The sequence below is a fragment of the Bufo gargarizans genome, chromosome 4, assembly GCF_014858855.1.
Source record: "Bufo gargarizans isolate SCDJY-AF-19 chromosome 4, ASM1485885v1, whole genome shotgun sequence".
Lineage (NCBI taxonomy): Eukaryota > Metazoa > Chordata > Amphibia > Anura > Bufonidae > Bufo > Bufo gargarizans.
Window position 1 is genome coordinate 343,036,564 of NC_058083.1, and position 23,507 is coordinate 343,060,070.

Below are 23,507 nucleotides of genomic sequence, written 5' to 3' on the forward strand. Positions count from 1 at the left end.
AAAGGCACCACTACTATTCCATGCGAGCCATCCCTTCTCTGCACAACCAAGTAGGGGAAAATCAGGTGTGCACTGCACAACGCTATTTGTGGTAAGGTCCACCTTACTACGGATATGTGGATCAATCAGTAAGCACGGTCAGGGACGTTATATCTCCCTAACAGCACACTGGGTAGATGTAGTGGCTGCTGGGCCTGAGGTGGATAGCAGTTTGGCGCATGTCCTTCCACCACCGAGGATTGCAGGGCACTTCAGTTTGCCTCCTGTTGCTTCCTCCTCCTACTCCGCTTCCTCATCCTCTACCAGCTCCTCATCCGGTCAGCGAAACACCTTCACCACTAACTTCAGCATAGCCAGGGGTAAACGACAGCAGGGAGTTTTAAAACGTATCTGTTTGGGGGACAAACCCCACACCGCGCAGGAGCTGTGATTGTGCCTTGAACAACAGACCGATGAGTGGTTTGTGCCATTGAGCCTCAAGCCCAGCCTTGTGGTGTGCAATAATGGGCAAAATCTCATAGCAGCTCTGGGACTAGCACATGTGCTGAATTTGGTGGTGCAGAGGTTCCTTAAAAATTACCCCGATATGTCAGAGCTGCTGCCCAAAGTGCGGGCCGTCTGTGCGCGCTTTTAGAGTTCTCACCCTGCTGCTGCTCACCTGTCAGTGCTGCAGCGTAACTTCGGCCTTCCCGTACACCACCTCATATGCGACGTGCCAACACGGTGGAACTCCACCTTGCACATGCTGGCCATTCTATGCGAGCAGCAGCAGGCAATAGTGGAGTTTCAGCTGCAGCACACATGGTTAAGTCGTTCTGCGGAACAGCACCACTTCACCACAAATGACTGGGCCTCCATGCTAGACTTGTGTGCCTTGTTGCGCTGTTTTGAGTACTCCACCAACATTGCCAGTGCTGATAACGCAGTTTTCAGTGTTACTATCCCACTTTTATGCCTCCTTAAAAATGCTGGCGATTATGAAAGAGGATGTGGCCCAGGAGGAGGAGGAGGAAGAGGGATCATTTTGTAGGGTTTCCTGCCAGTCATTCACAAGTGGCTCCAAGGGTGGGTTCCTGCACCCACAAATGCCAGGTACACAATTGTCCAGCCAGGGCACAGGATGAGGAGGTGGGGGGATGAGGAGGAGGAGAGGGAGAAGGAGGAACCGTGTTCACAGCATTGTGGCACCCAAACCAGCTCATGGCCATCACTGGTGCGTGGCTGGGGGTATAAGAGGACACAGACGATACACCTCCCACAGAGGACAGCTTTTTGTTCCCTCTGGGCAGCCTGGCACACATGAGCGATTACATGCTGCAGTGTCTCCGCAATGACCGCCGAGTTGCCAACATTCTAACTTGTGCTGATTACTGGGTGGCCAGGCTGCTGGATCCCTGTTAAAAGAACAACGTACCATCCTTAATTCCGTCACTGGAGCGTGATCGCAAGATGCGCGAGTACGAACGCACGCTGTTAGACGCTCTGCTGGTGCCATTCCCACCTGACAGTGGGCCACAGTGGAAGCACAAGGCAAAGGCAGAGGAGGAGGAAGAGGTCGCCAACACGCAGCTGGGGCTGGGGCCAGCACCTCAGAAGGCAGGGTTGGCATGGCCAAAATGTGGAAAAGCTTTGTCAGCACGCCAAAACAGCCAGCACCACCAGCTGATATGGAACGCAGGAGGCAGCATTTCACCAATATGATGGAGCAGTATGTGTGCACACACCTACACATACTGAATAACGGTTCTGCCCCCTTCAACTTCTGGGTCTCCAAATTGGGCACATGGCCTGAGCTTGCCATTTACGCCTTGGAGGTGCTGGTCTTCCCTGCAGCCAGTGTATTATCTGAACGTGTGTTTAGCACGGCAGGGGGCGTTATCACAGACAAGCGCAGCCGCCTGTTCACAGCCAATGTGGACAAGCTCACGTTCATTAAAATGAACCAGGCATGGATCCCTCAGGACTAGGTTAGGTTAACATTTTGCAATTTCAGTATGCCTACACGTACTGAATGATGGGTCTGCCCCCTTCAACATCTGGGTCTCCAAGTTGGGCACATGGCCTGAGCTTGCCCTTTACGCCTTGTAGGTGCTGGCCTGCCCTGCAGCCAATGTTTTGTCTGAACGTGTGTTTAGCATGACTGGAGGGGGTTATCACAGGTTATATTTCCCAATGTTTTGGGGTGTACCCTAATTTAAAAAAAAAAAATTTAAAACCCAAAAAACTGTGTAGGCTACCTCCTCCTCCTCCACTGCCGCTTCCACCTACACCGCCACATCAACCGCTTCCTCAACCTCCTACTCCATTTGGACCTCGTCCTCCTAGATCAAGATTATAATTATTTATTTTTGCATATTTTATGTTATTTAAAGTCATTTCACTATCAACTTTTGCTTGCAGAGGACTTGCCATGCTATTAACCATATTTTGCTGGCATTTGCAGCCCTCTAGCTCTTTCCATGACATTTTTACAGCCATGTTAGTGCTCAAAAGTTCGGGTCCCCATTGACTTCAATGGGGTTCGGGCTCAGGGTCAAGTTCGGGTCCCGAACTCGAATTTTTTTGTGAAGTTCAGACAAACCCACAAACATCCAGGTGTCAATTAAAGTCACCCAATATGAGGAGTTTGCCTTGTTTCATCTTTGTTATATGGGATATAACTTTTTTACAGAAGCGTATCTGATGCCTATTTTGGACATATAATGCAACTATGGTTTAAACTGTAGTATTAAAGGAGCATGCCAGTATCACAGATCTACCTTGAGTGTCACTACATTGGTCTATTAACTTAAATGCCACAGTATTTCTGATAGCAATTAAAACACCCCTAGATTTGGTGGTATAGAGAGACTGGAATACCTCTGGGAATCCCTGGTTTTTGACACCATGTGCCTCTTATAGAAGAATATGGGTTTCTACCACACAAAAAAACATAACTTTTTGGGGTTAACGCTTCCCTCCACGTTTGTTTCTGCTTATGTGTGCTATTAAGCCCATTCACATTTAAGGATGTTATGTGCAGTACCATATTTGTACATAAAGGTAAGATAGTACCAGAGAAGTCCCAGAGGTTCCACTCCCCCATTCATGTTTTCCTGTCGGTCCTCTAAACTTATAGTAGTCATCACTGATCTCCAATCATCTGGTAGAAGAAGGAAAAACAAAATAAGGAAAACATAGTAAAGGCAAGAAGGAGATTTTCTGCTGACCAGGCATTGCACTTGGGATAATAGTCTGCGCAGCAGAAAAAGAAAATTAACAAAACATATCTGGTAGTAAGGATGGTTTGAGTCCAATTCCTCATTTTCCATCCAAAAGGATTAGGGGAAAGTTCTGCTTGAACTCGAGACAAGTTCCCTCCTGCCAGAAATCGAAAAACTTAGGATCACTGTGCCATGAACCCCATCAGTCCGGTGCTCTGCGCCAGTCTTGAATAATATGTGGAGGAGAAGACCTCTTCTTTAACTCAGTGGATGCCTTTATCTGAATCCTCTGGAGAAGAGCAGTGCCTTCAGCAAGATCTTTGATAACCAGCAGATCATTATGAAGTTTAACAATCAAGCGGGTGGGGAAGCCCCATCTATATAATATGTTATTGTCTTTCAGAGCAGTGGTGATTGGCAGAAGTTTTCTGCCCTGGCGCAGGGTTGCTGCTGAAACGTCGGAATAGAGCATGACTTTGCTTCCTAGCTGCTTGGAGTAGACGTTCTTTAACATGGAAAAAAATGCACGCATGCAAGCACATCTCTTGGTACCGATTCTGCAAGGAATTTAGGTTTAGATATTCTATGTATCCTGTCTATAACAAGATCAGCAGATAACGATTGAGGCAGCAGAAGCTTAATAAGAGATTGCACATAGGTCGGCAAGTCCGCTGGTAAGACGGATTCTGGGACCACTCCTAGCTTAACATTGTTGCGGCGCGACCTATCCTCTAGGTCCCCCATCTTTGTTTGCAACGTTTTGAACTCAGATTCCAGACTATAGTGGGCATCAATAAGCTCATTGTGTGATGAGACCAATTCCCCCATTTTAGTCTCCACATGGTCCACTCTGTTTTCTACTTCAGTAATGGCTGCTTTAAGTGGTTGCACAATGTCCTTGATAGATGCATTTAGACAATGTTTAAATGCTTGTAGCATAGCCTTAAGGGAGAGTTCTATAACCGCTTGCTCTGAGGCAGGCATGCCTTCAAATATATAAGAGGGTTCTGAAGCTAGATGAGCGGGCAGGCTTCTTTCATATGGCCCTCTCTGGCCTAAGTGCAGGGTAAACAAATGCAGCTTACTGGCACTGCTAGAACCTCTGTGTCGTCTTGCAGGGATCTGAGTCTCTTCAACTTCTATTTGCAGAGCCTATTCAGACATGAGAGAGGAGACAGGTGAGATTGCGTCATCCGCGCTAGCTCTCGATGCTGGGAGAAGTAAAAGTCCGTACCACACAAATAAAAAGTCTAATTATTAAAGCTGATTAGTGAAGATGCAGGGTACATTAGGAGCTAAATAAAAGGTTAGGTTGTGTTCACATCACCCTTTTTCCATATGTTTTTACGCATATGTTGGGGGGGGGGGGGGGGGAGTGCAGCACCCAATGCTTTTCTATTCTGCAGACTCCAGTAGAAAAAACGTATACGTTAACATATACATTTTTATTTCAAACTCTATGATGAAGGATGCCACTGTATGTATGCATGAAACGGATAGCAAACACGGGATATGAACTCAGCATTACCCTTTAAGTTGTATTTCTTTTTAGATAGGTGTAAAGCAGACTATAGGGTTAATTACTGCAACAGGACTGTCCACACTGGTCAATGTGACCCCTGGGACAGATCTTGTGCAGGTCCACAGCATTAGATCTCTGTCTCACAGCTCAACTTCTCCCTTTGTTATTAACAGGGAGCAGAGCTGAGCAATTTAAGTCATGTCCCATCCTTTTACCTGAGAGGTAGTCTATCTGGAGCATCCAGCACATGCCACAGGTCCCATATGAAAGAATACATATGCACTACAGTAAGCAGAGCTGAGGCTCCTGTTTGACCCTGACAGCTGTAAATTCAGTCACCTTGCAAACAGCCCGTCTTCCTGTCAGCTCCTCTAACCTCAGCTCTGCTCCATCATGCAGAGCGCTTCTGCTGCTGCTTCCTTCTGACCTCTCACCCAGCCTAGGAATAGTGTGAAGGAAGTGACTGACAGTGGTGGGGTAAACAAGCATAGAGAAGTGCAGGAGGACCCAGAGGAGGGTAAGCATGTGGAACATCACTGCTGATAAAGGTAAATACAGGGCTGGTACTTTACCGTACTACTAGCTGTGGGACTGTAAGAAACAGTCATGTAATGTCTCTAAGCTTCATTATCCTGATAAACTGTGTTAAAATTTAATGTAAAATGCCTGCAGTATTCGTTTGGTCAGTAGATGGCAGCATAGGACCAATTTGCATTGGAGTTTACCATAGAGAAAGTGTATTACTGTGATACTGGTTCTTTAAGGCAGCAGCTAAGTGCTGAAGCAACACGCCCCTTATGATGTCAGCCTGCCTCAGTGTGAGCAGGAAGAATGAGGAAGAGAGACTTGAACAGCAGCTGCTGCCATATTGGCAAGAGAGAAAACAAGTTCTGTGTTGTGTAAGACGTGTGTGGGGATACTAAAGAACTTCCCTGTGCAGCCAACCTGTGTGAACTTCGGTCTAGAGACGGATGGAGTACAAAGAAACCGTACATTTAGTGAAGCCAAGTTAAAAAGGACTGTGTGCAACAACTAACCTGTGGAGCCGACATTGGGCTGAGTGAATTGCCACAAACAGTAAAGAGACTCACAGTGCTGTTGAGGTACCGGACAGTAACTGTAAAATTCTGGATTATATTCAACTGGTTTTCTGGCCTGCTGAGGAGGACTTCTTTGTTGTGGATCCTGCGTTGGTTAAAGGAAAAGGACAAAATCGGCCCCACTGTGCACTTCCACAAACTGTAAGAGGTCCACTTGGACCACTGGGATAAGGGGGGTGCGCACCCGCTTGAAAGTTAGGGTCAGTTAGGGACAGTTTCTGGGACTATTATTTCTTAGTGTCTGCACTGCAGATACGGACACAGTAAAGGTGAAAATTGTTGCAGTATTTGACTTGCATTGTTTATACTGTTTTGAATATTTTGCTTGTCTTTGCCTCTGTAACTTCAATGTTAACCTGCTTTTATAAATTTATAGAAAATGCAATTTTCTTAATCTTGACTTCTGCATACGCACTCTTTTCTGGTTGCGGAGTCAAACCACCTGCCTTGCTCTCGGTTCACAAATTGGCGTAGTCAGCAGGATCTGCCTACAAGAATGGACGGCGACGCACCCGTTAGGGTGGATGGTGCTGGAGGAAGAATGCCAGCAGGGGCTGTAATGAGTCAGTTAGCAAAGTTTGATGGCAATAATATGTCTGTGAGTGTGTGGGCAGAGCAGATACGAATGGTACAGCGCATGTACTAGACCGCACCAGAAGTACTAGTAGAGCTAGCCATATTGACGTTACAAGGAGATGCTAATCACCCAAAAATGAAACTGGATTTTCATATATGCGAAAGTCAGTTTCATTTTTTGGTGATTATTATGACTCCTTGGGGGTCAGTTTTTTCGATTTATTTGATATTTATTCTGTCCGGTTAATATTGGTTGACCAAGGAGATGCTAAGACTACAGTGATATTGCGGCCATTTGAACAAAGACAGACATTTTAGCAAATTCCCTACAAGAACTGCTCTGAGATATTCAAGGGAGGGAAAGAGGGGTCTCACCAGCCTTCTGTAACCCTGATCGGACACTTCGTAACCAGTTTGTCCTGGGAATCCGTGATGACAGTTTGACTGTTGCTATGCAGGACTTTATACGACGGGAGACTGATGCTAAATTTCATGACGTACAGGTAGGGCCTCTCACGTGCCAATAATATGGTTCAGAAGCCTCAGACCGCAGTAGTAGTTACATTGTCGCAGGGGGCTAGCTCTGGCCCAGAAACTGTGGGAAAAGGGACAGTTAAAGAGATACTTACAGTAATGCAGAAATTGCAAGAGCAAATGGAACACCTACAAACCAGTTGTAATGAGAATTCTATGAGAATTTCAGGCCTCCAGAAAACTAGAGACGAAAGGGTGGGCCGTTCACACCAAGAAGGTCAGAATCACCCACAACTCCGCTGGAAGGATGAGGATAGGACCTACCGACGGGGTCCCAATAATGTAGCACAACTCTCAGGAGAGATCGATGGGGCTTACCGAAGGGGCCAAAACCGATGGCCAGAGCGACGGGAAATACGCTGCTGGGAGTGTGGACGCGTGGGCCACATTGCTGCTAGATGTCCAGAGCAGCGACAAGCTTATGAGAGATCGCCGTTAAACTGAAATCCCCTGCTGCAGTAGGGTGTGTAGTAGGGGAAGCTGAAAAGGAGACTATGAGGGGAGAATGCCCTGAAGAGGACCTGATCGCTGCAAGTCCCATCATACAGATGAAATTGGAAAGTATTCCGGTTACCGGGATGATTGACACGGGCTCCCAACAGTCTCTACTCCAGGACCCTGAGTAGAGACTGTTACGAACTGTACTTTCATCAACATGTGAAATATGATCCCCGTACATTCATCCGAGTGGTCGCAGCTAATCAGTTACCAGTACCGGTGGTGGGAGTGGCCTGGATGAATTTCAGATTATATGGCCAAGATCTAGGCAAGAAAGGCATTGTGGTGGTACAGGAGTCACATGAAGTAAAGCTCCCTGTCATCTTGGGGATGAATGTGTTAAAATAATTGGATCAGATTCTCTTTGAAAAGAAAGGTCACGGTTATTGGAAAGAAACCACTAGCCATCGGCCTACGCAAACGGCCTTCCAGCGGCTGGTCCGAACATGTGGCTTACAGAAAAGTTCAGATGCACAGTGTCCTCTTGCTCAAATTTCGGTCCCTCTGCATACAAAAGTTACGTTGCCACCCAGACGAGAGATGATAGTGTCCATGCTTGTAGGCACCTATAGGAAACTAGAAGGCATAGCTGTGCTCATAGAACCACTGCCGACAGCCGGAATAAGTGTTGATCCGCTAGTAGACCGTTCCTTGGCAGTAGTCCGCAATGGGAGAGTACCCCTCCGATGTGTGAACACCCAGGGTCAGAGTGTAGACCTAGCCCCAGGAAGACTACTGGCTAACCTCTATGTGACTCCGGAGGAAGTGAGGAAAGTGACGCCGATGCAGTTGAGGCTGGCTGAACGAGGTGAATGGACCATAACCGTGTCTATGGGGAAAGATGAGAACCCCACCTCTAAATGGAATGGCGGTGTAATTCGAGAACAGATGAAGATAGAGACTTCTTCGTGTTCTCTGGAACAGATCCAGAAGGTAGATGAACTGTTATGGGAAAACCGCACAACCTTTGCACATCATGCTGAAGATTTTGGATGTACAACAGGAATCTACCATGAGATTCCCACAGGAGACACCCCTCCAATCAGAGAGCGCTACCGACAAATTCCTCCACAGATGTATCAGGAGGTGAAAGAACTGTTGACCCAGATGCTGCAGAGTGGGATCATTCAAGAAAGCCAAAGTCCCTGGGCAGCTCCAGTGGTACTAGTAAGGGAGAATGATGGGTCCATTCAGTTTTGCAAAGACTATCGAAAGTTGAACACCTGCACTGTACGAGATTCCTACCCCTTACCTCAGAGTGAGGAGTCCCTTTCAGCACTAGGAAGAGCCCGGTACTTCTCCTCGCTAGATCTGGCTAGTGGGTATTGGCAGGTGCCAATGGCCGAGCAAGATAAGGAAAAGACTTTATCTTGCCCATGGGACTATACTAATTTAACCGGATGCCCTTTGGGTTGACAAATGCACCTGGAACGTTTCAACGATTGATGGAGAAATATCTTGGTGACTTCAACTTTGAGTTCACTCTCATCTATTTGGACGACATTATAGTGTACTCTGCAACCTTTGAGGACCATCTCCACCAGTTGGGACAAGTATTTTAACGAGTGCAGGAACATGGGCTCAAACTAATACCCAGTAAATGTCGGTTGTTCCAATCTGAAATTGATTACTTGGGTCATTGTGTATCAGGAGAAGGGTTAAGGCCGTCGAGGGACAAGATAGCGGCTGTTCAAGATTGGCTGACACCGACTACTCTGCGAGAGGTGAGAGCGTTCCTGGGAGTAGGCGGCTACTATCGACGGTTTATTAAGGACTTTGCTAGGGTAGCAGCACCACTTAATGCTCTCCTACGAGGCACCTCCAGGGGTCCGAAGAACCGGTCTATGAAATGGGGCCCTGAAAAGGAACACGCCTTGCAGACATTAAAGGATGCTCTTACAACGGCCCCAATCTTGGCGTATGCTGATTACCACTTGCCCTTCCAGCTATATACGGATGAAAGCCTGTATGGTCTCGGAGCGGTGCTTTCTCAGTTCCAGGATGACCAAGAGCGTGTCATAGCATATGCCAGCCGATCTTTGCGAGATTCTGAAAGAAACCCTGACAATTATAGTTCATTTAAGTTAGAACTTTTGGTACTGGTATAAGCCATGACTGAGAAATTCTCTGAGTATTTTACCAGAGCTGAAGTTTTAGTACTGACTGACAACAACCCATTAGCTCACCTGTAAAATGCCAAGCTCAGGGCTTTGGAGCAGAGGTGGATAGCCCCAATGTCTAAGTTCAATTACCGCATTATCGGTCCAATACAGAGAACCAAAATGCCGATGGACTTTTTAGGGTAACTACCTAGGCCCCCAGCAGAGACGTGGATCATGAGTTAGAGCATGTGGGAGTGCCTGACTTCAGCAGATTTTCACAAGCCTTGGTCATTGCTATGCAGTGTGCAGTGGAAGGGACCGAAACTGCTCCTTTCTTTGGCCCCTCACGACAGGAATGGGCGCAAATACAGCAGGCCCATGAGGGGCTGGCGAAAATGATCAAGTGTGTTGAGAAAGGCAAGAAGCCCTGTAAAGAGGAAAGAGAACGACTGACACATGAAATGCTATCAGTCCTGAGTCAGTGGGAAAAGTTAGAGATGAAAAATGGAGTGCTATGCCGAAAGGTATATCTACCTTCTGAAATCGACATTCGTTACCAAATCATAGTGCCTAGTGAACTGGCTCAATAATTGGCTCTTGAGGCTCATAATAAGAATGGACATTTTGGTCATGAGAAGATCTTTCGTTGGCTACAGAGACTGATTTACTGCCCAGGCCTCCGTCAAATGGTTGAAGAAGTATGTCATAGATGTCGAACTTATGAGATCCATAAGGCGATAGAACAAAGAGCTCCCCTGCAAACCATAGTGACCCAGGAACCTTTAGAGATTGTCATGATAGACTACCTAATGGTGGGCCCATCCAACAGTGGGCATCAGTAATGCCTCGTAATGGTGGACCACTTCACCAAATTTGCGGTAGCGGACGCCACCAAGGACCAGACCGCTGAGTCGGCAGTTAGAGCCCTATGCCAAGATTTCATCCGAGTGTACAGGTGTCCACAACGCATCCACTCTGACCAAGGGGCTTGCTTTGAGGGACATATAATGAAAGAGGTTCAACGTATCTACGGAATAAAGAAGTCACACACGACTCCATACCATCCCCAAGAAAATTAAGCCTGTGAACGATTCAATAGAACTCTGCTACAGATGGTGCGGACTTTGGAGGAGGACAAGAAGTTACAGTGGCCTCAGTTCTTGTCTGAGATGGTATGGGCCTATAACAATCAGGTCCATTCTACAACAGGGTAAACTCCTTATACTCTCCTCTTTGGACGATCTGGGCGAAGTGTCGGAGAGCTACAGTTAAATGACGTGGATGGGTTCCCTCCAAGAGATCCGGCCTCCTGGGTGCGGGCACACCGGCAGAGACTTGAGACAGTACATTGATTGGTGCGGCAGCGTCTGCAAGAAAATTCTCATCCTGATAAGACCCCGGTGCAAAGGGTGACCTGGTGCTGGTACGTGTCAAGAAGCCTCAAGTAAAATTGGATAGCAGGTGGGAGGCTGTGTAGTATCGTGTAGTTGCCCGCAAGTATGCAAATGGGCCAGTGTACGAAGTCCAGAAGGAAGGAACTGATTGCGTCCGAGTACTTCACAGAAATACTAGAAACAATAATAGTACACCGCGCGCTATATTAGAAGCTCAGACGTGAGCGTTAATCTAAAACAGGTAACGGGCATATTTTGCTACCGGCCGGGGCGAATCACTGCCCAATACCTTAATACCAAAAAGGCCGACGCCACAGCCATCCTTCCTGGATCTACGTCTCCTGCCCTGCTTCAAACACAGTACAGACACGTGGACCATCACGGAACACCACATCGCGGCAGATACATCTGAGTAAAGGTAGGACGAACACACAGATTTACTGCCTATAGTGTAAAAGTACGCGATAAGGAAGAGTGTGCTTTGGTTAACTTGTTCGGCACCACTTCTAATATAGCGCGCGGTGTACTATTATTGTTTCTAGTCTTTCTGAGTCTTGTACAGCTAGTCTGTACATTACCTTATTGGCAGGTTGCGGGACTGCTAACACACCGCTGCGAATTCCATGCGGTGTAGCGCTAGTTGACAGCGTTCTATGTATTGACTTCACAGAAATATGTTGTGCCTGTGTCAATCTGAAGAAGCAAATTATGATGGAACTGATAATGTCAACAAGCTCCCACAGTCAGAGACTGGTGGTGTGGAATGGGTTTACGATGATGAAGATGATTGTTGGCCAATCCCTACTCCTGAGGATGTTCCACCTGTGACTACTGTGCCCCCAGCCTGTGCCCACTCTGGTGCAGAGTCTGCTGGTCCTTCTCATTCTATGGCTACAGTACCCCAGAGTATACCAGTGGTTCTCAGATGCACCACTAGACAAAATGCTGGCACTCCCCCTGTTCGGTATGCGCAGGATGAGTTTATTTGGCCTGCCATACAATGGTACATTACCACTCTATGTATAAGCCGTCTAGATATTCAGTCATTGGCAGGGACTGCCAATCTTAAAGTGGTGGTGGGGGGGGGGGATATGTAAGAAACAGTCATGTAATGTCTCTAAGTTTCATTATCCTGATAAACTGTGTTAAAATTTTATGCAAAATGCCTGCAGTGTTCATTTTGTCAGTAGATGGCAGCATAGGACCAATTTGCATTGGAGTTTACCATAGAGAAAGTGTATTGCTGTGATACTGGTTCTTTAAGGCAGCAGCTAAGTGTTGAAGCGACAGGCCCCTTATGATGTCAGCCTGCCTCAGTGTGAACAGGAAGAAGGAGGAAGAGAGACTTGAACAGCAGCTGCTGCCATATTGGCAAAAGAGAAAACAATTTCTGTGGTGTGTAAGACGTGTGTGGGGATACTAAAGGACTTCGCTGTGCAGCCAAGATGTGTGAACTTCGGTCTAGAGACGGATGGAGTGCAAAGAAACCGTGCATTTAGTGAAGCCAAGTTAAAAAGGACTGTGTGCAGCAACTAACCTGTGGAGCCAACATTGGGCTGAGTGAATTGCCACAAACAGTAAAGAGACTCACAGTGCTGTCGAGGTACCGAACAGTAACTGTAAAATTCTGGATTATATTCAACTGGTTTTCCAGCCTGCTGAGGAGGACTTCTTTGTTGTAGATCCTGCATTGGTTAAAGGAAAAGGACGACATCGGGCCCCACTGTGCACTTCCACAAACTGTAAGAGGTCCACTTGGACCACTGGGATAAGGGGGGGTGCGCACCTGCTTGAAAGTTAGGGTCAGTTAGGGACAGTATCTGGGACTATTATTTTTTAGTGTCCGCACTGCGAATACAGACACAGTAAAGGTGAATATTGTTGCAGTATTTGACTTGTATTGTTTATACTGTTTTGAATATTTTGCTTGCCTTTACCTCTGTAACTTCACTGTTAACCTGCTTTTATAAATTTATAGAAAATGCTATTTTCTTAATCTTGACTTCTGCGTACACACTATTTTCTGGTTGCGGAGTAAAACCACCTGCCTTGCTCTCGGTTTACAGGAGCAAACTTCCACCAAAGACATCCTGGAGGGGTGGGCACACCAGGCAGTGAGTTGCTACATGATTGTAGGAAGCGACTGCTCACTCTCCTCTCCCTCCCTCCCTCCTTCCAGCCCAGCCTGCTGTTACTAGCGCTGCGCATAGTGCCAAATGAAAATGTAAATATGTAATGGCAATGGGCCCCTCATTGACACTGGGCCCTGGGCTGCCGACCCAAGCACCCTATTATAATCAGTCATTGACGGTATTTATCTATCTACTGTTACTAATGCAGCTTGTATTCAGGTCGGAAAGGGGACAGGGCCATGCAGCCTGGCCGGGCCCTCTAACCTCACGGGCCCCATAACCAGTGCATGGTCTGCCTATATTGATGGTACGCCACTGCCTGCTGGTGACCCTTTAAAACATTAGGGGTGAGGGCCTGCTTCTGATCTGACCATCTAAAACATAAGGGGTGAGGGTCTGCTGCTGAGCTGACCATCTAAAACATTAGGGGTGAGGGTCTGATGCCGAGCTGACATCTAAAACATTATGGGCGAGGGCCTGCTGCCGAGCTGACCATTTAAACAATTTTTTGGGCGAGAGCTCCTGACCATCTAAAAAAAATTGTGGGCGAATGCCTGCTGCTGAGCTGACCATCTAAAACATTATGGGCGAGGGACTGCTGTCGAGCTCACCATCTAAAAAATGTTGTGGGTGAGGGCCTGCTGCCGAGCTGACCATCTAAAAAATGTAGGGGTGAGGGTATGCTGCTGAGCTGACCCTCTAAACATTATGGTTGAGGGCCTGCTGGTGACTCTCAAATACATTATGGGTGAGGGCCTGCTGGTGACCCTCTAAACATTATTATTGACGGCCCTCTGCTGAGCTAACCCTCTAAACCATTAGGAGCGAGGGCAGCCTAATAAGCATATTGATATGATGAGGGAGAGGAGGAGGACAAGAAAACGGAGATTGAACCATATACCCTTTTTAGTGGTGGAAGGGGTGCATGGGAATATAGTGTATTCAATACACGATAAAAGCCACATTTAGAGTGCCTTTATGTTCAGCCGTTTTCCTCTGGTGGAGTAGAGAAGTTAGGGGCAATCCAGGACTTGTTCATTTTTATAAGAGTCAACCTATTAACATTTTCAGTTGGCGTATGCGCTTATCAGTTATTATGCCCCCAGCAGCACTAAATAAATGCTCTGACAAAACGGCTGGTGGCAGGGGCAGGCCAGCACCTCCAAGGCATAGAGCACCAGTTAATGCCACATGTCCAACTTGTACACCCAATAGTTGTAAGGTGCACAGGGATCACTGAGGACGCTGACACGGTCTGCTATGTACTCCTTCACCAGCCTCCAAAATTTTTCCCTCCTTGTGACACTAGGCCAAGCATCAGGTTAAGGGTGCTGTTGGGGTATCATAAAAAATGTCTCAGGCCTTGGAGAGTGTTGCCCTGCCTCTGTTGGAACTGCTGTGTGTTCCCCTCATCTCCTCAACTTGGTTGGCCAAGGAACTACGTACTCTGCAGCCAGCGTTGTCAGCTGTAAATTTTTTGAGCAATTTTTCACAAGGACCTTCTGGTATTGCACCATTTTGCTCGTCGTCTCCACCACAGGAATAAGAGATGAGAGATTATCTTTGTAGCAGTGGTCAAAAAGGGTGAACGACCAGTAATTGGTGTTGGCCAAAATGCGCACAACGCAAGGGTACGGGAAAGGCAGCCTAACATAAAGTCAGCCATGTGTGAAAGAGTCCCAACAGACAAGACTTCGCTGTCCTCATCAGGAGGATGACTCTCAATCTCCTCATCCTCTTCCTCTTCTTCTACCCATCCATGCTGAACAGATGGAATAAAACTTCCATGGGTACTACCCTCTATAGTGAAGGCAACCGTCTCCTGCTCCCCCTCCTACTCATCATCCAATTCGTGCTGAGAAGACGAACTGAGGGTGGTCTGGCTATCACCCTGTGTAATTTCTTCCCCCATTTCCACCTCATCCACATGCAAAGCATCAGCCTTAATTGTGAGCAGCAAGCGTTTGAGTAGACACAGAGGTGGGATGGTTAAGCTGATAATAGCGTTATAGCCGCTCACCATCTGTGTTGATATTTCAAAGTTGCGTAAAACCTCACAGAGGTCAAACATCGATACCCACTCATTGCTTGTGAAGAGTGGAAGCTGACTGGAAAGGCGACAATCATGTTGCCGCTGGTATTCCACTACTGCCCTCTGCTGCTCACAAAGCCTGGCCAACATGTGGAACGTCGAGTTACAGCACGTGTTCACATCGCACAACAGTCGGTGAGCTGGCAATTTCAAGCGCTGCTGCAGCATTAGCGGCGGCAGCTGTCGACTTGCGGAAATGGGAACACACGTGATGCACCTTCACCAGTAGCTCAGCCAAATTTGGGAAGGTTTTTAGAAACCGCTGAACCACTAGGTTGAACACGTGGGATAGGCATGGTATGTGTGTGAGTTTGCCGAGCTCCAAAGCCGCCATCAAGTTGCAGCCATTATCAGACACAACCATGACTGGTTCTAGGTTGAGTGGCGAAAGCCACAGCTCAGTCTGATCCCTTATCCCCTGCTACAGCTCAGCAGCGGTGTGCTGTTTGTCACCTAAGCAGATCAGTTTAAGTGTGGCCTGTTGCAGCTTCCCCACTGCAGTGCTACACTGTTTCCAGCTACTGACTAATGTCTGACTGGTGCTGCAAGATGAGAATTCAGAGGTGAAAGTGGAGGAGGAGAAGGGGGAGTTGCAGCCACTAATGTAGCTGGTGGCGGAAACCCTGATGGAAGTAGGACCAGCAATCCTTGGCATCGGAAGCACCTGTGCCATGCCAGGGTACGACTTGCTCCCGGCTTCCGCAATGTTCACCTAGTGTCAGGGAAATGTAGTGTCCCTGGCCAAAAGCACTTGTCCTTGTGTCAGTCGTTAAGTGGACCTTCCCAATAATTGCGTTGGTCAGGGCATGGGTGATGTTATGGGACACATGCTGGTGTAAGGCTGTGACTGCACACTGCGAAAAATCTTGGCAGATGGGGACAGAGTACTGCGGGACAGCTGCTGTCATCAGGCTGCAGAAAGCTTCAGTGTCCACAAGCCTAAATGGCAACATTTCCAGGGACAGCAATTTGGAAAGGTACGCATTTAGTGCTATGGAATGTGGGTGGGTGGCTGGGTATTTGCACTTTCATTCAAAGGCCAGTGGTATAGACATCTGTTAGCTGCAATGGGAAACAGAAGTGGATGTGCTAGCTGATGGTGCTTGCGAAGGTCCAGGTGCATGGCAGGAGGCATCCGGGCCTGTGTCTTGGACAGGAGATTGGCCAGCACGTAACACAGGGGAAGAGGAGGCAGTGGTGTGACCCGCAGACACTGGTTGTGGATCCAGGCATTCAGCCCACCTATTAGGGTGCTTTGATGCTATTTGGCGGATCATGCTGGTGGTGGTGAGGTTTCTAGTGTCCATATCCCTGCTTATTTTGGTACAGAACAGGTTGCAAATGACAATTCTTTTATCATCCGCACTTTCCCAGCACCAGACTGCGGAACCCCTACCCCTTGGCAAGGGATATTGCCGCAAGGAGGTGCTTTGGTGAACAGTTGCGGGCCTGTTTGGTGTGGCCTCTCCCTTTTGCCACCCAACTGCCTCTTCCAGCCTGTTGCTTTACTGTGGATCCCTCCCCCTCTGTACTGCTGTCCTCGATCGGCTTGACACCTTCCCAGGTTGGGTCAGTGACTTTATTGTCCAGCACCTCCTCTTTCACTTCCTCACTCTGGTCATCCTCCTGACTTGTTGCCCTAACAACAACCTCAGTTATTGACAACTATATCTCATCCTCATCATCAACCTCTTGAGACACTAATTGCTGTTGACTAATTGGCAACTGTGTCTCATCATCATCCACCTTGTGAAACACTAATTGCCATTCCCCACCATTATCTTCTTCTGACTGTGGATGCTCAAGAGTTTGGGAATCAGGGCACAAGATCTCCTCATGTCCCTCTTCAAGCAGGCTTGGCGAGAGGCCCAAATTAAGGAATGGCAATGAAAACAGCTCCTTGGAAATTCCGAGTGTGGGATCACTTGTTTGCCAAGACTCTCCATGGTGGGTAGAAGGAGTATCAGGGTGAGGATTCTGTTGACCGGACTCTTGGCTACTGAGACTGGACTTTGTGGAAGACAGGTTGGTGCTTAACCGACTCGAAGCATTATCTGCTGCAATCCAACCAACCACCTGGTCGCACTGGTCTGACTTCAAGAGTGGTGTCCTGCGCCACCCTGCAAAACCGGGACATGAAGCTAGGTATTATAGATGAGTGTGTTTCTTGTGCTCTGGCAGCAGGCATAGTTTCACTGTGCCCAAGGCAACTTCCTCGTCCCTTACTCCTTGGCTTGTGCATTTTGAATGGTATATATGCTTGCAAGTATGTCACATGTACAGTAGCGCAGGTTTTGTAAGTGTATGCAGGAATAAAGTACACAGAATGTCACAGATATTTTTAGGATGCGCACAAGTTAAACAGGAGGTATAGTGCAAGTAATGTCGCGGTCACCACCGCCTAATAAAAAATTACAGTGAATGAATGTCACTGATATTTGGGATGGTCAAACATTATACAGGAGATGTAGCGCAGGTAATGTCACTGCTACCAGCAGCAAAAAAAATTGACTGATGTCACTGATATTTCGGATACGCAAACGTTATGCATGAGATGTAGCGCAGGTAATGTAACTGTCTGCAGCGGACACAGTCTACAGAAAAAGTACACTGGATGTCACAGATATTTTTTTAAGGCTGCACACATGTAACACAGGAGATGTAGCGCAGATAATGTCGCTGTCACCAGCGGTGATAAAAATTAGACTGAATGTCACAGATTTTTCAATGCACTAACGGTATACTGGAGATGTAGCGGAGATAATGTTGCTGTCACCAGCAGTAAATAAAATTGACTAAATGTCACTGATATTTCGAATATGCAAATGTTATACAGGAGATGTAGTACAGGTAATGTAACTGTCTGCAGCAGACACCGTCTACGGGAAAAGTACTCTGGATGTCACAGATATTTTTAGGCTGCACACATGTTACACAGGAGATGTAGCACAGATAATGTCGCTGTCTGCAGCAGCCAAACAATTGCAAGCTATTTAGCACAGGTTGCGCTAAAAATATATATTGCTGCCAGATACAAATATAGTCCTTAATAGGACTTTTGGGTCTCTAACAAGTTTTAGCAATTTAGTGCATGTTGCACTAAAAATATATATTGCTGCCACACACAATAGTCCTTAAAAGGAGTTTTGGGTCTATAACAAGTATAAAAACAAAAATATTGGTATTTTAATCCCTACACTATCTCTCCCTGACTAAGACTGAGCCAAACACTTGTCATAGGGTGCTATATAGTATCCGATGACTCGTTCCGGCCAGCCAATCACTGTAATACCAGAAGCCAACATGGCTACGTGAATGGCAGTACTCACCTGCAAACATGCGAGGAGCAGACTCGAGCATGGCGCTCAAGCACATGCGGTATTCGGCCAAACACCGCGATGTGCTGAGCATCGCGATGCTCGAGCCAAACTAGTGTTCGGCCGAGCATGCTCGCCCAACACTAGTCAGAAGAAGAGCAAGATAAAAAAAAAAAAAAAAAAAGGATCCTGTAAAAAAAGGATACTGTTGCATCAGTTGTCATCCATTTGACCCATTTCCGTCTGAGATCCGTTTTTTAGACAAAAAAAAGTCCTGCATGCAATACTTATTTTCCCGTCTAAAAATCTGATCTCAGATGGAAATGGCTCAAGCAGATGACTAGTGATGACATATTCAATATTGCAATATTTTGCGAATACTCAAGTGAATATTCGTCTTATATTTGTCTAAATCGAATATTTGTCATTATTCCATTTATTGCGAATAATATGCGATTTAATTAATCGCGTATTGCAATTTTTCTTTTGACGGTATAAGGCAACGTTCCTATGACTAATTGATTATGGCTAGGCTAATATGTGTATTTTACAAATATTCTTAATATTGCTCTAACTTCGTCTTTTAGAATATTCGTAATATTCTAAAAGACGAAGTTAGAGCAATATTACGAATATTCGGAAAATACACATATAGATTGTAATTTAGCTAATATAGTGCTATAATTTATTAATTTTTTTAGTCTAATTTTTTTTGCCTCTTCTGAACTTCAGTTTTGGAAAATATGTACAGTAAAAAAAAATTACTATAGCACTATATTAGTTAAATTGCAGTCTATATGTGTATTTTACAAATATTCTTAATATTGCTCTAACTTCGTCTTTTAGAATATTCGTAATATTCTAAAAGACGAAGTTAGAGCAATATTACGAATATTCTAAAAGACGAAGTTAGAGCAATATTAAGAATATTCTAAAAGACGAAGTTAGAGCAATATTAAGAATACATTTGTTGGGGGGCGGAGCCAGCGCCGGTCTGTGATGGCCGCTTGTTTCTGAGCTCCGTTCTACACTCCGTTCGTAGCACTAGCTATCAGAAGCAATCTACCGAAAAATGGTCAAAATCGGGAACCCCAGAGCAGGGGACAGCTCCGGTGCCAGCAAAAGTCAAGTGGCGGGAGGCGAGATGGATAAATTCTTGAAGAAAGCGGCCGCCTCATATGTAGCCCGCGAATCTAAAATGGCGCCGGCTCAGCCGCAGAAGGCCAGGTCTGAGGACGAAAGCGACTATGAAGAACCGCAAGGTAGGGGGGCTCTCCCGATCACCAGGAACTACCTGAAGAACTCCCTGAGCAAAGCCCTCGAACCCCTATTGAGTGAAGTCGCTGCCATGCGACAAGACATGCGCCACATAGGAGATAGGGTGGAAACGCTCGAAAATCATCAGGCCCAGATGCTGGATCATCAGAGAGCCACATCCGATTCCCTCCAGAAATGCGGTACCTACCTGAACCAGCTCCAGAATGCCCTGGAAGACCAGGAAAATAGGGGTCGCAGGAACAACCTGCGCATAAGGGGGATCCCTGAGACCGTTCTCCCTGGCGATATTCCTGCTGCGATCATCTCCCTTTGCTCCTCGCTTCTGGGTCCGGAATTTGCGCTGGAGATAGTCCTGGAAAGAGCTCACAGAGCGCTGAGGCCCAAACCTAAACCTGAAGAACCACCGAGAGACATAGTTTGCAGATTCCTCAACTTCCAGGTCAAGGCAGCTGTCCAGGAAGCTGCAAGGAACAGACAAGACATCATGTTTGAAGGGGCTCCAGGTCTCAATTTACCAGGATCTAGCCCCAACAACCCTTAGGAAATGCAAATTTCTTAAACCTCTGACAGAGTGGCTCCGGGCGAACCGAATCCTCTACAAGTGGAACTTTCCGTTTGGCATCTCTTTTTCCCATGGAGGCCGCCGCATCAACATCTCCACTCATGCCGACTTGGAGGCTGTCTATGATTACCTGCAAATACCGCCTATGCCTATTGAAAACTGGGACTCTTTCCTAGATATAGGAGCCTTGCCAGATGTTCCAGTGATTGAAGCTTTCACAGTGCAACATACCCCTAAGGCTCACAAAGTGGGGAAGAGGAACCGCCAGTTAACCCCCAAGAGACTGTCTCAAGACTAATCTTTCTGGACCATGACTGGCTAAGTTTTTACATGCAGAGATGGTAGTCTCCTTTCCCCTGGACTTGCCTGGGTTTATCCAGATAATTTGCTTTCTCTTTTCAAAGGGACTTTAGCTATTGTATGACTTATTAGCTTATCTTACTGCTAGTGGACCCAGGCATAAGCCCGACTTAGTATGCTATTACCTCTGCACTATAAGGATCTCTTCCATCCTTCTATATTGTACCCCTGTCTTCCCTTCTTTTCATTAAGTTTTTCTTACATATTGCTTTCTAACCGCCCCCAAGAGATATGCCTGAGGGTACCCTGTTCATCTCCTTCTCTACCTATAAGCGGTAGATTGTCTAGGCTAAACTTAGTTTAGTTCTTACTTGCAATCTCATGTGCTGAATGGAATGTCTACAGGTCTTTGACCAATTTCCCCCATGCTTTACATCAGTGGGCCGACCCACTCTCTTAGTTACTTTTTTCCTGTTTTACCTTTTGATGTTCTCACCGTTTTCCCTTTTCCTTTGTTTAGTTCAAGGTACCTGACACACACCTTTCCTATCCTGTCAAAGGACGCACAGGACTTAGGAGCCCGGACCTCGCTCCTGGACGAGGTGGATATTCCTGAAACCGTAAGTGCCCTCTCCTGGGGGACCAGCACACATTTCTTTCTCTCTTCCACACTACCTTTTTATTATGGCTGATATTCACATAGCTTCATACAACGTTAAGGGCTTTAACTCACCCTCTAAAAGGAGCCAAATTTTCTCGTTACTACGTAAGGAGGGATCTGATGTGCTGTTCCTCCAGGAGACTCACTTTAGGTTTAATCATTACCCCAATATGGAATTCTCCCATTACCCTCTCTGGTTTCATTGTGGGGGGGGGGGGCTCCGCCTCGTCCGGGGGAGTGAGTATCGGTTTCAAGAGGAAGGTCCCCTTTAAATATATTGCCCACAAGCAAGACCCAGAAGGCAGATTCATTTTGGTCAAGGGGAGCATTGGTGTTCAAGTCTATACATTTGTGAATTTGTACGCTCCCAACTCTAAGCAGGCTGGCTGGCTCTCTTCTGTGGCTCCCTTAATTACCTCCTTTAAAGAGGGCATAGTTGTGCTAGGGGGTGATCTCAATGTGGCTATTAATCCTCAAATAGACTCATCAACTCGTTCAACCTCCCACTCTAAACGCTCCCTAAAGTTTATTAGAAGTATTCTTTGGGACCTCCACTTAGTAGATGTCTGGCGCACACACTACCCTGATGCCCATGATTACACATTTTATTCCCACGTACACAATAGTTACCACCGGATAGATTATCTTTTTATTGCTAAAGAGTATCTCCAATTATGTCAAATGACTAAGATCGGGTCGATATATATTTCCGACCATGCCCCTATATTTCTTAAGGTGTCCTCTCCCACACAGAAAGCTAGAAGTTTTAACTGGAGACTAAATGAATCTATTCTTGGTTACCCTGACTTAGTGAAGAAAATCACGTCTAAACTGGAAGAATACTTTACCATAAACTCCCTACCTGAACTATCACCACAGACCATTTGGGATGCACACAAACCCTATATCAGGGGTGAGTTCATTAGTATTGGTTCACATTTGAAAAAGGTCAGAGAATCTAACATCAACACTCTCCTATCCAAAATAAACAAACTAGAGTCCGCCCATAAAAGGTCCCTTTCAGACATCCAACTCCAAGACTTATCTAAAGCGAGAGCGGAATTAAAAACTCTTTTACATAGCAACTCGGCCAAGTTTTATCTCAACTCGCAATATAAGTTCTTTGCACATGGAGACAGAGCCTCCAAATTCCTCATGAACAGAATTAAATCCAGAAGAGCTGATAACTATATTCACCACTTGTCTACCCCAAGCGGTGAATCGATATTTGCTTCCTCAAAGATTGCAAAACAGTTTAGAGATTTTTACGATACACTATATAACTTGCCTTCCCCCGCGACGCTGTCTGCCCATTCCTCCTTAGTGGAGGCCTTCCTAAATACGACCTCCTGCCCGACTCTGTCTGTGGATCAACAGAGTGCCCTCGAAGCTCCATTCACTATAGAAGAGATCTCTAAAGCTATAGACCAAATGCCCCAGGGGAAAAGCCCGGGTCCAGACGGACTTCCTGCTTTTTATTATAAGACCTTCAAGAAGTTACTGATGCCACATCTATTAGCAGTGTGCAATCAATCCCTTCAGGGCACCCCTTTATCCAGAGACATGACCTCGGCTCATATAGCCTTGATTCCGAAGGAGGGGAAGGACTCCAAGCTGTGTGCAAATTACAGGCCCATCTCACTCTTGAATATTGACCTGAAGTTGTTAGCAAAGCTTTTGGCCAATCGCCTGGCAGTCCTTCTCCCTCTTCTGGTGCACATGGATCAGGTAGGCTTCGTACGTAATAGAGAGGGTAGGGATAACACTTCTAGGGTTATTAATGCTCTCTCTTACGCCAGACACAATTCTTCTCCCCTTGTTCTCCTCAGTACTGACGCTGAAAAAGCGTTTGATCGTATAAATTGGAATTACCTAAGCCATGTTCTTAAGTTCTTCGGCCTACCTGATCCATTTATCAAGGCTGTATTTGCAATGTACAATCAGGCCACAGCTCGGGTTATAGTCAATGGTGATCTGTCCTCTCCTTTTCGTATCCAAAATGGAACTCGTCAAGGCTGTCCCCTATCCCCCCTGCTCTTTGTATTGGCTATGGAACCCTTACTCTCTAAACTGAGAGCAGATACAAAGATTGAGGGTTTGACTCTTGGGGGTAGAGGTCATAAAATTGCAGCATTCGCTGATGATGTCATGATAATGACATCTACCCCTAGGATTTCACTCCCCATAATCCAGGAACATTTAAGAGCTTACAGTGCAGTCTCTAATTTCAAGATTA